The following is a 9959-nucleotide window of genomic DNA, read 5'->3' as shown; positions in this document are numbered from 1 at the left end:
CCCAAGGTCACATGATCTATAAGTGGGGGCCCTGGGACTCAGTCTCGGAGCATCTGCCTCCATAATTTTTCTCACATCTAATTCCTTTCTTTCTCCAGAAAGAAGAGAGGGATTGACTGAACACAGGCACTCACATTTCCCCAACTCGGCTACCTTCTTGGGTTAGCCCAGCTCGTCCAGAGCCAGGCTTGATCTTTGGAAATGTCTTTGAATGGGTGAACTCGACCTCTTGAAATTGACCCCTGGGAAAGCAAAAGGGAAGACAGTAGAGACACAGGAATGAGGGACTGAACAATTTAAGAAGCAGGTTAACAGTCATCCTTGACCTTGAAACACAGGTGACTTGGAGACCAGAAAGGAAAGCTGGTCTAAAAAGGAAAGAAAAGCTGGCTTGGTGAGTGAACCAGAGGGAGAAAAAATACTTTAGTTGAAAAAAGAATAGAAAAATATATATCATACCTGGCCCAGGGCTACTCTCTGAAGCCTGGTCTCGATGTTGAGGAAAATGATTCTAAGATTCTCTCCTGTTGAGTAGAACCATAACACCTCCCTCTCCAGATGGTTGTGGGCCTCCAGGGATGAAGGGAAACCATGAAGGGGGTGTCAGCATCAAGATGGATCCCCTGGGTCAACTGAAACCCCTGGAAGGAGGCCAGGTGCCACCCTTGAGAGCAAATAATTCATTCTCTGATGAGATGGCAAGAAATTTACTTTTCAGAATAATCAGAGGCCAGTCTCTCTCCTTCTTCCTGACCTGCTCACAGTATATCCTAGTCTGGCTTCTGCAACCCCCTTCTTCCAAGAACATCCAGTAATTTTCGTTTCCTACCTCCTTACTATCCAAACCTACCTGTCCTGTGGTCTCTTCATTCAGTACTGTACAAGACGCCCAGCTAATCTGCCCAATGTCACTGGGGTGACTGTAGGTGTCCCGGGTGAAGGTGCCAATCATCTTTCCTTCCCAAAGAACACACTTAACACATGACGGAGGGCTTTTGCCCTAGGCTGACCCTAGGGTTTGAAAAGGGCATGCCAACAAATCATTTCCAGGCTTTCAGGGCATCCCAATTCGTCCTTTCACAACCAATAAGGTGCCAGGTCCCATCCAGTCTTCTGAAATCTCCCTTAGATCTGCATTCTCTCCCTCCACACTGCCACTGTCCAGGTGTGATTGGTTAAATATGGCCATACATGGTTTGTCCATCGCCGTATGGAGCAGAGGTATTTGTTTCCCCCCTTGAGTCCCGGCTGGCCCTGTGACTGCTGAACCAGCAGAGGGAGGGAGAAGCGAGCCTGTGCAAGTGCTGGCCTAGGCTTTCAGAGGAAGGGCAGCTTGGTTTTCTCCCGCTTGGAATGCTCTCTTCTGGAACATTCACTCCCAGAGCCCAGCTGCAATGCTGGGAGCCCAAGCCACATGAAGAGGTCATACATCTGTGTCAGTCAACAGCCCCAGCTCAGCTTCCAGAGGACAGCCAGCCACAACCGCCAGCCATGGGAGGGCGCCATCTTGGATGTCTAGCAGGAAGGAGTCCGCAGCTGACAGCAATCCCAGTCAACATCACTCGGAGGAGAAGAGCTACCCCACTGGGTCCGTGTAACCCTCAAAATCACAAGAGGTAATGAAACGGTTAAGTCACTGAGTTTTCTGGTGGTTTGTTTCACAGCGATAAACACCTGAACACCAGAATCAAACTTTCATCTCCCTTGTTGCAGCCATTTACGAACTATCTCCACGCCTCCACACTCGTCTGTTCTCAAGGGTTCTTTTCCAAGCCCAGGACTGAGTGTATCATTCTTCTGAAACCTTGAACGGCTTCTCATTGGCCATGATGATAGTACTTAGCTTGTGTATTACCAGGGCAGCTTTATTAAATACAGATGTGTCAGGCAAAGACTTGGAATCAGGGGATCAGATGAAGAAAAGGCACGGCTGGTGTGGCAGATTAAATTATTTGTCCATGATTCTTCCTTGCCTGCCTCTACCACGAGCCCTGATGAGCAGAGGGAAGTCTCTCACACCAGTGGGCTTGGCTGTGTAATTTATTTCACCCAGTTGAATATGGGCAAAAGCGACACTGTCAGTTCCAGACAAGACCTTGAGAGGAATTGCATGTTTCTGCTCCTCCTTCTTGCACTGTTGCCTGCCATTCACTGTGAAAGAGTGTGCCCAAGATGACCACTGCCCTTTCAGCCTGGGTCCCAAGATGAGAGAAATGAACCCAGCCCCCAGCCTGGACCTGACTGATCTATAGAACTGTAGTGAGAAAAATTTGTTGTTCTATCCCTTAGTGATCATTTATGACACAGCATCATTGCAGTAAGATCCTATGGACTGTAGCCCACCAGGCTCCTCTGTCCATGGGATTTTCCAGGCAAGAATACTGGAGTGGGTTGCCATGCCCTTCTCCAGGGGATCTTCCTGACCCAGGAATCGAACCCTGGTCTCCAGCATTGCAGGCAGATTCTTAATCATCTGAGCTACCATATCTCAACTAGTACATCCAGTGATTCCAAAGCACATCTCTGATAAAGAACCCAAAGGATAAAGTCACAGATGCTTAGACTGGCATTCAAGATCTTCTTCAGTCTGACTCCCAGGTATCTTTCTGGCCTCATCTCCCAGCTTTCTCTTCTGGTTTTTTTTTTTTTTTTTTTCTTTTGCTTCCTTTTTAAATTTTTTTTCAACTTTCTCTTCTGAACCAGTCAGGAGTCTGGGTGCTAAAACAGAATCCAACCCTGATGAACCCTAACATAAAAGGCACCCGGAAGTAACTGTAAAATCAGACGGAGAAAATGGGCAGAAAGCAAGAAAAGTCAGGCAGGTGAGACCAGGGTCAGAAGAGACAGTCAGAAAAAGAGAGCACTGTTGGTCACCTGGACTCTGGGCACTGGATCTTTAAGCCACTGCTTGCAGAGAGGGGATCTTGTGTTCGCCTGCTCCTTTGGAGACGGACGCACCCCACTGGCACAGTCACCACTAGAGAAAGAACACTTTCTCTAATCACCACTAGAGAAAGAACAGGTGGGACTCCTAAAGAGGACAGGGTCAGACTCTAGGCAGCCAGAATCCCCACAAACCTCCCCTCAACCTCCATACTTCCTACCAAGAAATGAGTTCACATTTGTGAAACTGTTGAATGTTTCCAGCAAATAGGAAGTGCCATGGGAAAAGTGTTAGTTGCTCAGTTGTGTCCGACTCTTTGCCACCCCATGGACTGTAGCCCTCCAGGCTCCTCTGTCCATGGGAGTCTCCAGGCAAGAATACTGGAGTGGGTAGCCATTCCCTTCTCCAAGGGATCTTCCTGACGCAGGGATCAAACCTAGGTCTCCTGCATTGCCAGCATATTCTTCACCATCTGAGCCACCAGGGAAGCCATAAGAATATTTCTCAAATAAATATTGCAATGCCATGGACTAAATAAGGCCTTTTTTATTTTTTTGTTAATATTTATTTATTTGATTGCTCCAGATTTTAGTTTCAGCATGTGGGATCTAGTTCCCTGACCAGGGATTGAACCCGTGCACACTGCATTGGGAACCTGGAGTCTTAGCCTCTGGACCACAAGGGAGGTCTCAGTCTTTTTTATTTTAATTTCCCTTCCTCTCTATTCTCTTAGGTTGGGTTCCCAGAAGCAGATTTCAAAAGAAGAAAATGTGTAGAGGGTTGGGTAGGGGGGCCAGAAAGAGAAGGTATCAGTTAGGGCACAGATATTCAAGGGAGGATGTGTTATCAAACAAGGATGTATTGTCAAGCAAAGTCCTCCAGAGAGTAGCTTGGGGTCACTCCCACAGAGGAGCTCTGGAGTCACAGGAGCTCCGTGAGCTGGGGTAGTGATACTCCCACACTGATGGATGTTGGTTGCTGAGGTCTCTGGTTGCCTCTGGGTCAGAGCTCGCCCATTCTAGTTCCAAGACTCTCCTCGTGGAGCTGTCAAGTGGCAAAGCACTTCCAAATAGGAGACTCCATGTGCCCAGCTGGAGTACTGGTTTGACATCCCAGTCTGTGGGATTAGGGATTTTGACCCAGACATCTATTGCCCTGTGGCATTTCACCAGCAAGCCCTGGGCTGGGCTGGGCTGCACACATACATTCGCCCAAGCTCAAGTGGTGTGTCTGCTACTCATATTTTGAGGGTTCAGATGCAGGCTGGGCTTTCACAATTGGCAAAATACTCCTTGCTCAGGCATTCTCCCAGCACTTCCTCAGCACCCACCAGGCACCAGGCACTGGCCTCAGTGCCTTGGAAGACCTCAGGCCTCACACGTTCACAGATGACTGCAGGTTCTGCCCAGCATCAGAAGAGAAAGACAGATCAAGTGGGTCAGGGTGCTGAGGAAAGAGATGCCACTTCCCACCTGGAGCTTAGGGACTGGCCGCAGGGAAGGGTGGTTTTTGAGCTGGCCTTGAAAGGATCTGAAGGGACTGAACTGGGAAATTATCCTCTGGAGGACTTTCCTTGAATGCTCACTCTACTTCAAGATCTTCTCATGAATTATCTCTTTTCAACTACCTCAAATGTCCTGCAAGGAATATTTATTCCCATTTTCAAGATGAAAAACTTGGGACTTCCCTGGTAGTTCAGTGGCTAAGACTCTGCACTCCCAATGCAGGGGGCCTGGGTTTGATACCTGGTCTCCAACCAGTCCATCCTAAAGATCAGTCCTGAGTGTTCATTGGAAGGACTGATGCTGAAGCTGAAACTCCAATACTCTGGCCACCTGATGCGAAGAGCTGACTCATTTGAAAAGACCCTGATGCTGGGAAAGATTGAGGGCAGGAGGGGAAGGGGACGGCAGAGGATGAGATGGTTGGATGGCATCACTGACTCACATGAGTTTGGGTAAACTCCCAGAGTTGGTGATGAACAGGGAGGCCTGGCGTGCTGCAGTCCATGGGTCACAAACAGTCGGACACGACTGAGCGACTGAACTGAACTGACCTGGGAACGAGATCCCACATGCCACAAAAAAAGATGCTGCATGCCATGGCTCAAAAAGATCCCATGTGTTGCAATTAAGACACAGTGCAGTCAAATAAATAAATTTTTTGAAAATAAAAATGAAGATGAAGAAATTGAGACCCAGAGAAGTTAAGTAACTTGCCCAAGGTTATACAGTTAATAAGTGTTGAGCAAGGTTTTCTAACTGCGATATGTACTTACTGCCTTCCATTAGAAAGATGCCAGTTGAGTTTAGACACATGTCTATAAGTTAAACTTGAGAAAAAAGCCATAACCAATCCATGAAATAAACATGGATGACAGAGCACATTCATGAGAGATGGAAAGTGTGATAGTGATTGCTTTTGTCTGTCAGACATAGCTCCCTCTCTTCACCCCATCTTTTTCTGATATAAGGTAGGGGTAGACATGTGCATGCCTGTGTGCATGCTAAGTCGCTTCAGTCACGTCTGACTCTTTGTGACCCCATGGACTGTAGCCACCAGGCTCCTCTGTCCATGGGATTCTCCAGGCAAGAATACTGGAGTGGATTACCATACCCTCCTCCAGGGGATCTTCCTGACCCAGGGATCGAACCTGTGTCTCTTATGTCTCCTGCACTGGCAGGCGGGTTCTTTTCCACTAGTGCCACCTGGGAAGCTCCAGGTGGGTGCACCAACAGGATTCCTTTCCCCAGATCTAGGCCTTGAACTCAGGGGTGGAAGCTGACTGCCACAAAAACATCAGATAACAGACCCCCTCTCGCTGACATCCTCTGAAATAGAACTTCCAGATCCAGCTGTTCAACGCCATCTTCAGTCCTCCGTACTACCCCAGGGTTATTCCGATAAAACCCCCAAAAGGCTCAGGTTAGGCAGAACTCGTTGCTCCAGTTTGTCAACAAGACATCTCAAGTGACATAGCAGTTGATACCAGGAGTGGGGTGTTGAAAGTGACCTACCTTAAAGTATGGAATTGGCGAGTATATGTTATCTCATTATGTAAGCAAGTGTGTGTGGAATGTTTGCACGTGCAGCCAAACAGATCCTGAGTGATGTAGGGAACAGGTTGGGAAAACCCTTCTGTAGATGATCTTCCTTAAGCTACATCTCTCTGCTTGTTCTTCTTTTTGACTGTGGGTTTCAGACTTGCTTCACTCCTTTCCTATTTTAACTAAGTCAGTGCTTTGCAAGGTGACCACGGATGAGGAATCAGGCGGCCAGCTCAGGTGGGGAGTCCCCTGATGAGCCCAGGAGGGAGCAGAGAGAGCTGAGTGGCTCAGCAAGAAAGGCAGTGAGCTGGGGGAGGACAGTTGGTTCTAGTGACACCTCTAACTTGCTGTGTGTCATTGTGGGTCTTCCCTTTCTGGGGTCAGCCTCCCCTTTGATAGCATGAGGTCTCCTCTAAACCTAATAAGTTTGGGGTAAACATGAAGGCACCTGTCCTAGATCACATGAAGAGCCTGACAAGGTGAAGACGGGTAGTAATCCTGGGGTGCCATGTCTATGTAGACCTCTCTGGGCTCTCCCCTGAGAATCTCTGCACCTGAAAGCCTATACATGCCACATTCTTACTATTCCCACATCTTCCTCTCCTAATCCTACACCACTCCCATTGTAGCAGAAAGAGTTATCTTTGCCCCACTATCCACTCTGCCTTCCTGACTTTAGTAAGAGAATGGCCTCCCAGCTACAGACTCCATTTTCCCGCCTCCCTTGCAGCTAAGCAGGGCCCTGTGTGAGCAGCACATGAGCAGAGGGTCTGTCTACTTGTCCTTCACCTTGTTCTTCCCTCATTTTGCAGGTTGGAGCATTGACACGGGGTAGAGATCCAGCTTTAACCATGGGGATGGGCAGAAGACAAGATGGAAGTAGCTTGGACCCCTGCCCCAACTGCCCTCCACTCCCAGACCATCTCCCAACTTGAGCTTCACCTGAGAGAAAAAAAAACCTTCTACCTAGTTCAAGTTGCCATACCCGGGGGGACTGTTCTTTCTTTAATATTTATTTATATACTTATGTATTTGAGTCTTAGTTGCTGCATGTGGGATCTAGTTCCCTGACCAGGGATTGAACCCAGGCCCCCTGCATTGGGAGCACAGAGTCTTAGCCACTGGACCACTAGGGAGGACTGTTCTTAAAGCCACTTACCATGTGCCCTAACAAACATCTCCTCCCCCAGTTCACACCAAATCTTCAGAGACTTTGCCAGCTGGGGCGAGAAGCTAATATCCACCAAGAAGAGAGGAAAGATGGAGAGAACTGAGGGCAGGAGAGAGGGAAGAATAGCTTTTTCAGACACCCACTCTGGTCTAGACATCCATTATCTTGAAAGCTTGAATTTTATCATTGGCAAATAGGGTCCATTTTTTCTCCTGAAGTAACAGGCGCGCTTCACTCCTTTAGGGGAAAAGGTCTCAAGTCTGAATAACCATAATTTCTCTCTTAGCCTTTTTCCCCAAGTGAACATGATGCTCAGTTAGGTCGGCTCGAAACTCAGACAATTGCCCGAGTTCTTCTCTTCAAGATAACTACTCTTCAGTGGGCAGGACAAATGCTTTATGCATTGGCCACATAGAACCTGAAAATGGCTGGTACTCAAAGGTGAAGAAATTAACAAATTAATCCATTTCTTCTGCTTCAAGGACATTCAGGAGTGATAGCCATCTCTTTTTCTGTTTTTTGTTTCACCACGAGTGTATCACAGCCTGACTCACGTGCTAGCACAATCAGACTTACCCAATACTGCTCTCGCCCCATCAGTGCAAATCAGTCCACACAGCGAAAAGGGCAAATAACATTTCATGCTATTATGAAAATAGTTCTGACCTTGTAGAGCCCCTCACGGCGACCCAGGCATCCTCAGACCACACTGTGATATGCCCTGCCTTTCACTACTTTGTCTTTTTTTATAAGCATACAAACAAGCATGTGCATGTTCCCACACACACACACAACACACACACAGCTTCTATCATTTGATTTTTAAAAGGGCATTTGAATATCAAAAAGAGGAAGGACGTCATTTCAGAAGAAAGCACAGCCCATTAAACTGCATGCGTTTAGATTTACGAACAACCCACTGCATTGTCCTTATTTTTCTGGTTTTGCCAAGGCCAGGGGGGCAGATGTTGGCATAGAAGACTGGTGTTTGGAAACCGCCTCCAGGCTGGCACACCCCTGCTTGAACAGATGAGAGAAATGAAGCCCTGAAGGGCTGAGCGCTAGCTGGGGCACAGCTGAACATGGTTGGACATGGCTGGAGCCTGGGTTCGCCTCCAGACAGGCACCCCTCGCAAGAGGGCCCCAGGTAAGCTTTTACACCCACCCTACCCCTTCCAGAAGATCTAGGAGTAGAACAGCCCCCGGGAAGCCCCCAGTGAGGCATGTGTGGAAGTGGGTGGTGTCTGAAGTGGGTGAAGAGCTCACAGCCATCACGAGCACACTGGAGAAATAGTCTGAGCTATTAACTGGCCAACACTGCTTGGCCTCTGCCCGACTTCCTCCCACCCACCCACCCCATTCCCCCATCCACTGTCTTGGGTCACTTCATAGGAGCCATACAGATTCACACACCTACTCATGAGCACAGCACATATATATCTGTCACCTAGCCCCAGCTCACACCCACACTTCCTGCCCCGCCTCCATCCCCAGTTGCATTCTTTACATCCTCTCTCCCCATCAGGCCCACGGCCTCCCCTCACTGCCCACCCCTCCCACCGTGCCCTGGGCACACACAAGAAGACCCAGGCCCGAGGGTCAGGGCAGCCAACAGGCAAGTGGCTTCCCCATCCCAGGCCTCAGCTGCCCGGCTCTAAGGAAGGAAAGGAGGACTGGAGGAGATGGTCCATCTCTAAAGACCCTGGCCAGTTTCAACACCCCACGGGTCTACGATGGTAGAAGAGCATGTGGAAGGCTACCCCAGCCGCCCAGGGGGATAGGGAGAGAGGGGACTTGGGAGGCAGGAGGGAAGGGGGTGTCAGCAGGAAGTATAGGCAGCTGGGAGCACCCAGGACTGATGTGAGGGTAAGGGGGACAGGTTGCGGTTGATGGGTCTGAGGAGTGGGGTGGGGAGAGTCACAATAGGGGCCTCGGGGTGCAGTTTAGGGGGTGCCAAGGGCTCCTCAGTGGATGATGAAATTGCAGGACAGTCAGATTGACCCTCAAGAGTCCGCACAGTGGTGCATAGAGTGGCTTATGCCTTTCTTTATGCACAAAACTTTCCCCCAGCAACACCAAGCTAGCAAGCACAGAGACAGATATCCATCCCTTTATTCAAATAGTCAGATTCTATGGGAGGTGGTGATGGTGAATTTTATGTGTCCACTCGACTGGGCTCCAGGGTGCGCAGTGAAAGTGTTTGGAGTCCTATCTGACTCTTTGCAACCTCATGGACTGTAGCCCGCCAGGCTCCTCTGTCCATGAAATTTCCTAGGCAAGAGTACTGGAGTGGGTTATCCTTTCCTCCTCCAGGGGATCTTTCTGACCCAGGGGTTTAACCCAGGTCTCCTGCATTGCAGGTAGATTCTTTACCATCTGAACCACCAGGGAAGCTCCCAGGGTGCGAAGACCCTGGGTCAAACACAGCCTGGGTGTGTCTGTTTGGAACTTTCTGGATGAGATTAACATTTGAATCAGGGGTCTGAGTAATGCAGATTTCCCTCCCCAGTGTGGGTGGGAATGCCAGATGGAATTTGCTGACAAGGGAGCCTTCAGCACCCAGAATCCTGGAAAGGGCAGGGACCCTCTTCACTGTGCTTTGAGTCCGCTTGGATTTACACTCGGCAATGTGGTTGGCTTGTGGGTAGGCAGAGATATGACTTTGTGAACCTAGCTCAAAAGTGTGATGGATTTTAATCTGTGACCAGTGAGAAGAGATGGGCTTCCCTCGTGGCTCAGTGATAAAGAATCCACCTACCAATGCAGGAGGTGTGGGTTCCATCCCTGGCTGAGGAAGATCCCCCGGAGAAGGAAATGGCAACCCACTCCAGTATGCTTGCCTGGAGAAGTCCATGGA

This window comes from Cervus elaphus, chromosome 4 (assembly GCF_910594005.1).
Source record: "Cervus elaphus chromosome 4, mCerEla1.1, whole genome shotgun sequence".
NCBI lineage: Eukaryota > Metazoa > Chordata > Mammalia > Artiodactyla > Cervidae > Cervus > Cervus elaphus.
The sequence above is the reverse complement of the archived record's forward strand: the minus strand, read 5'-3'. Positions refer to the sequence as shown.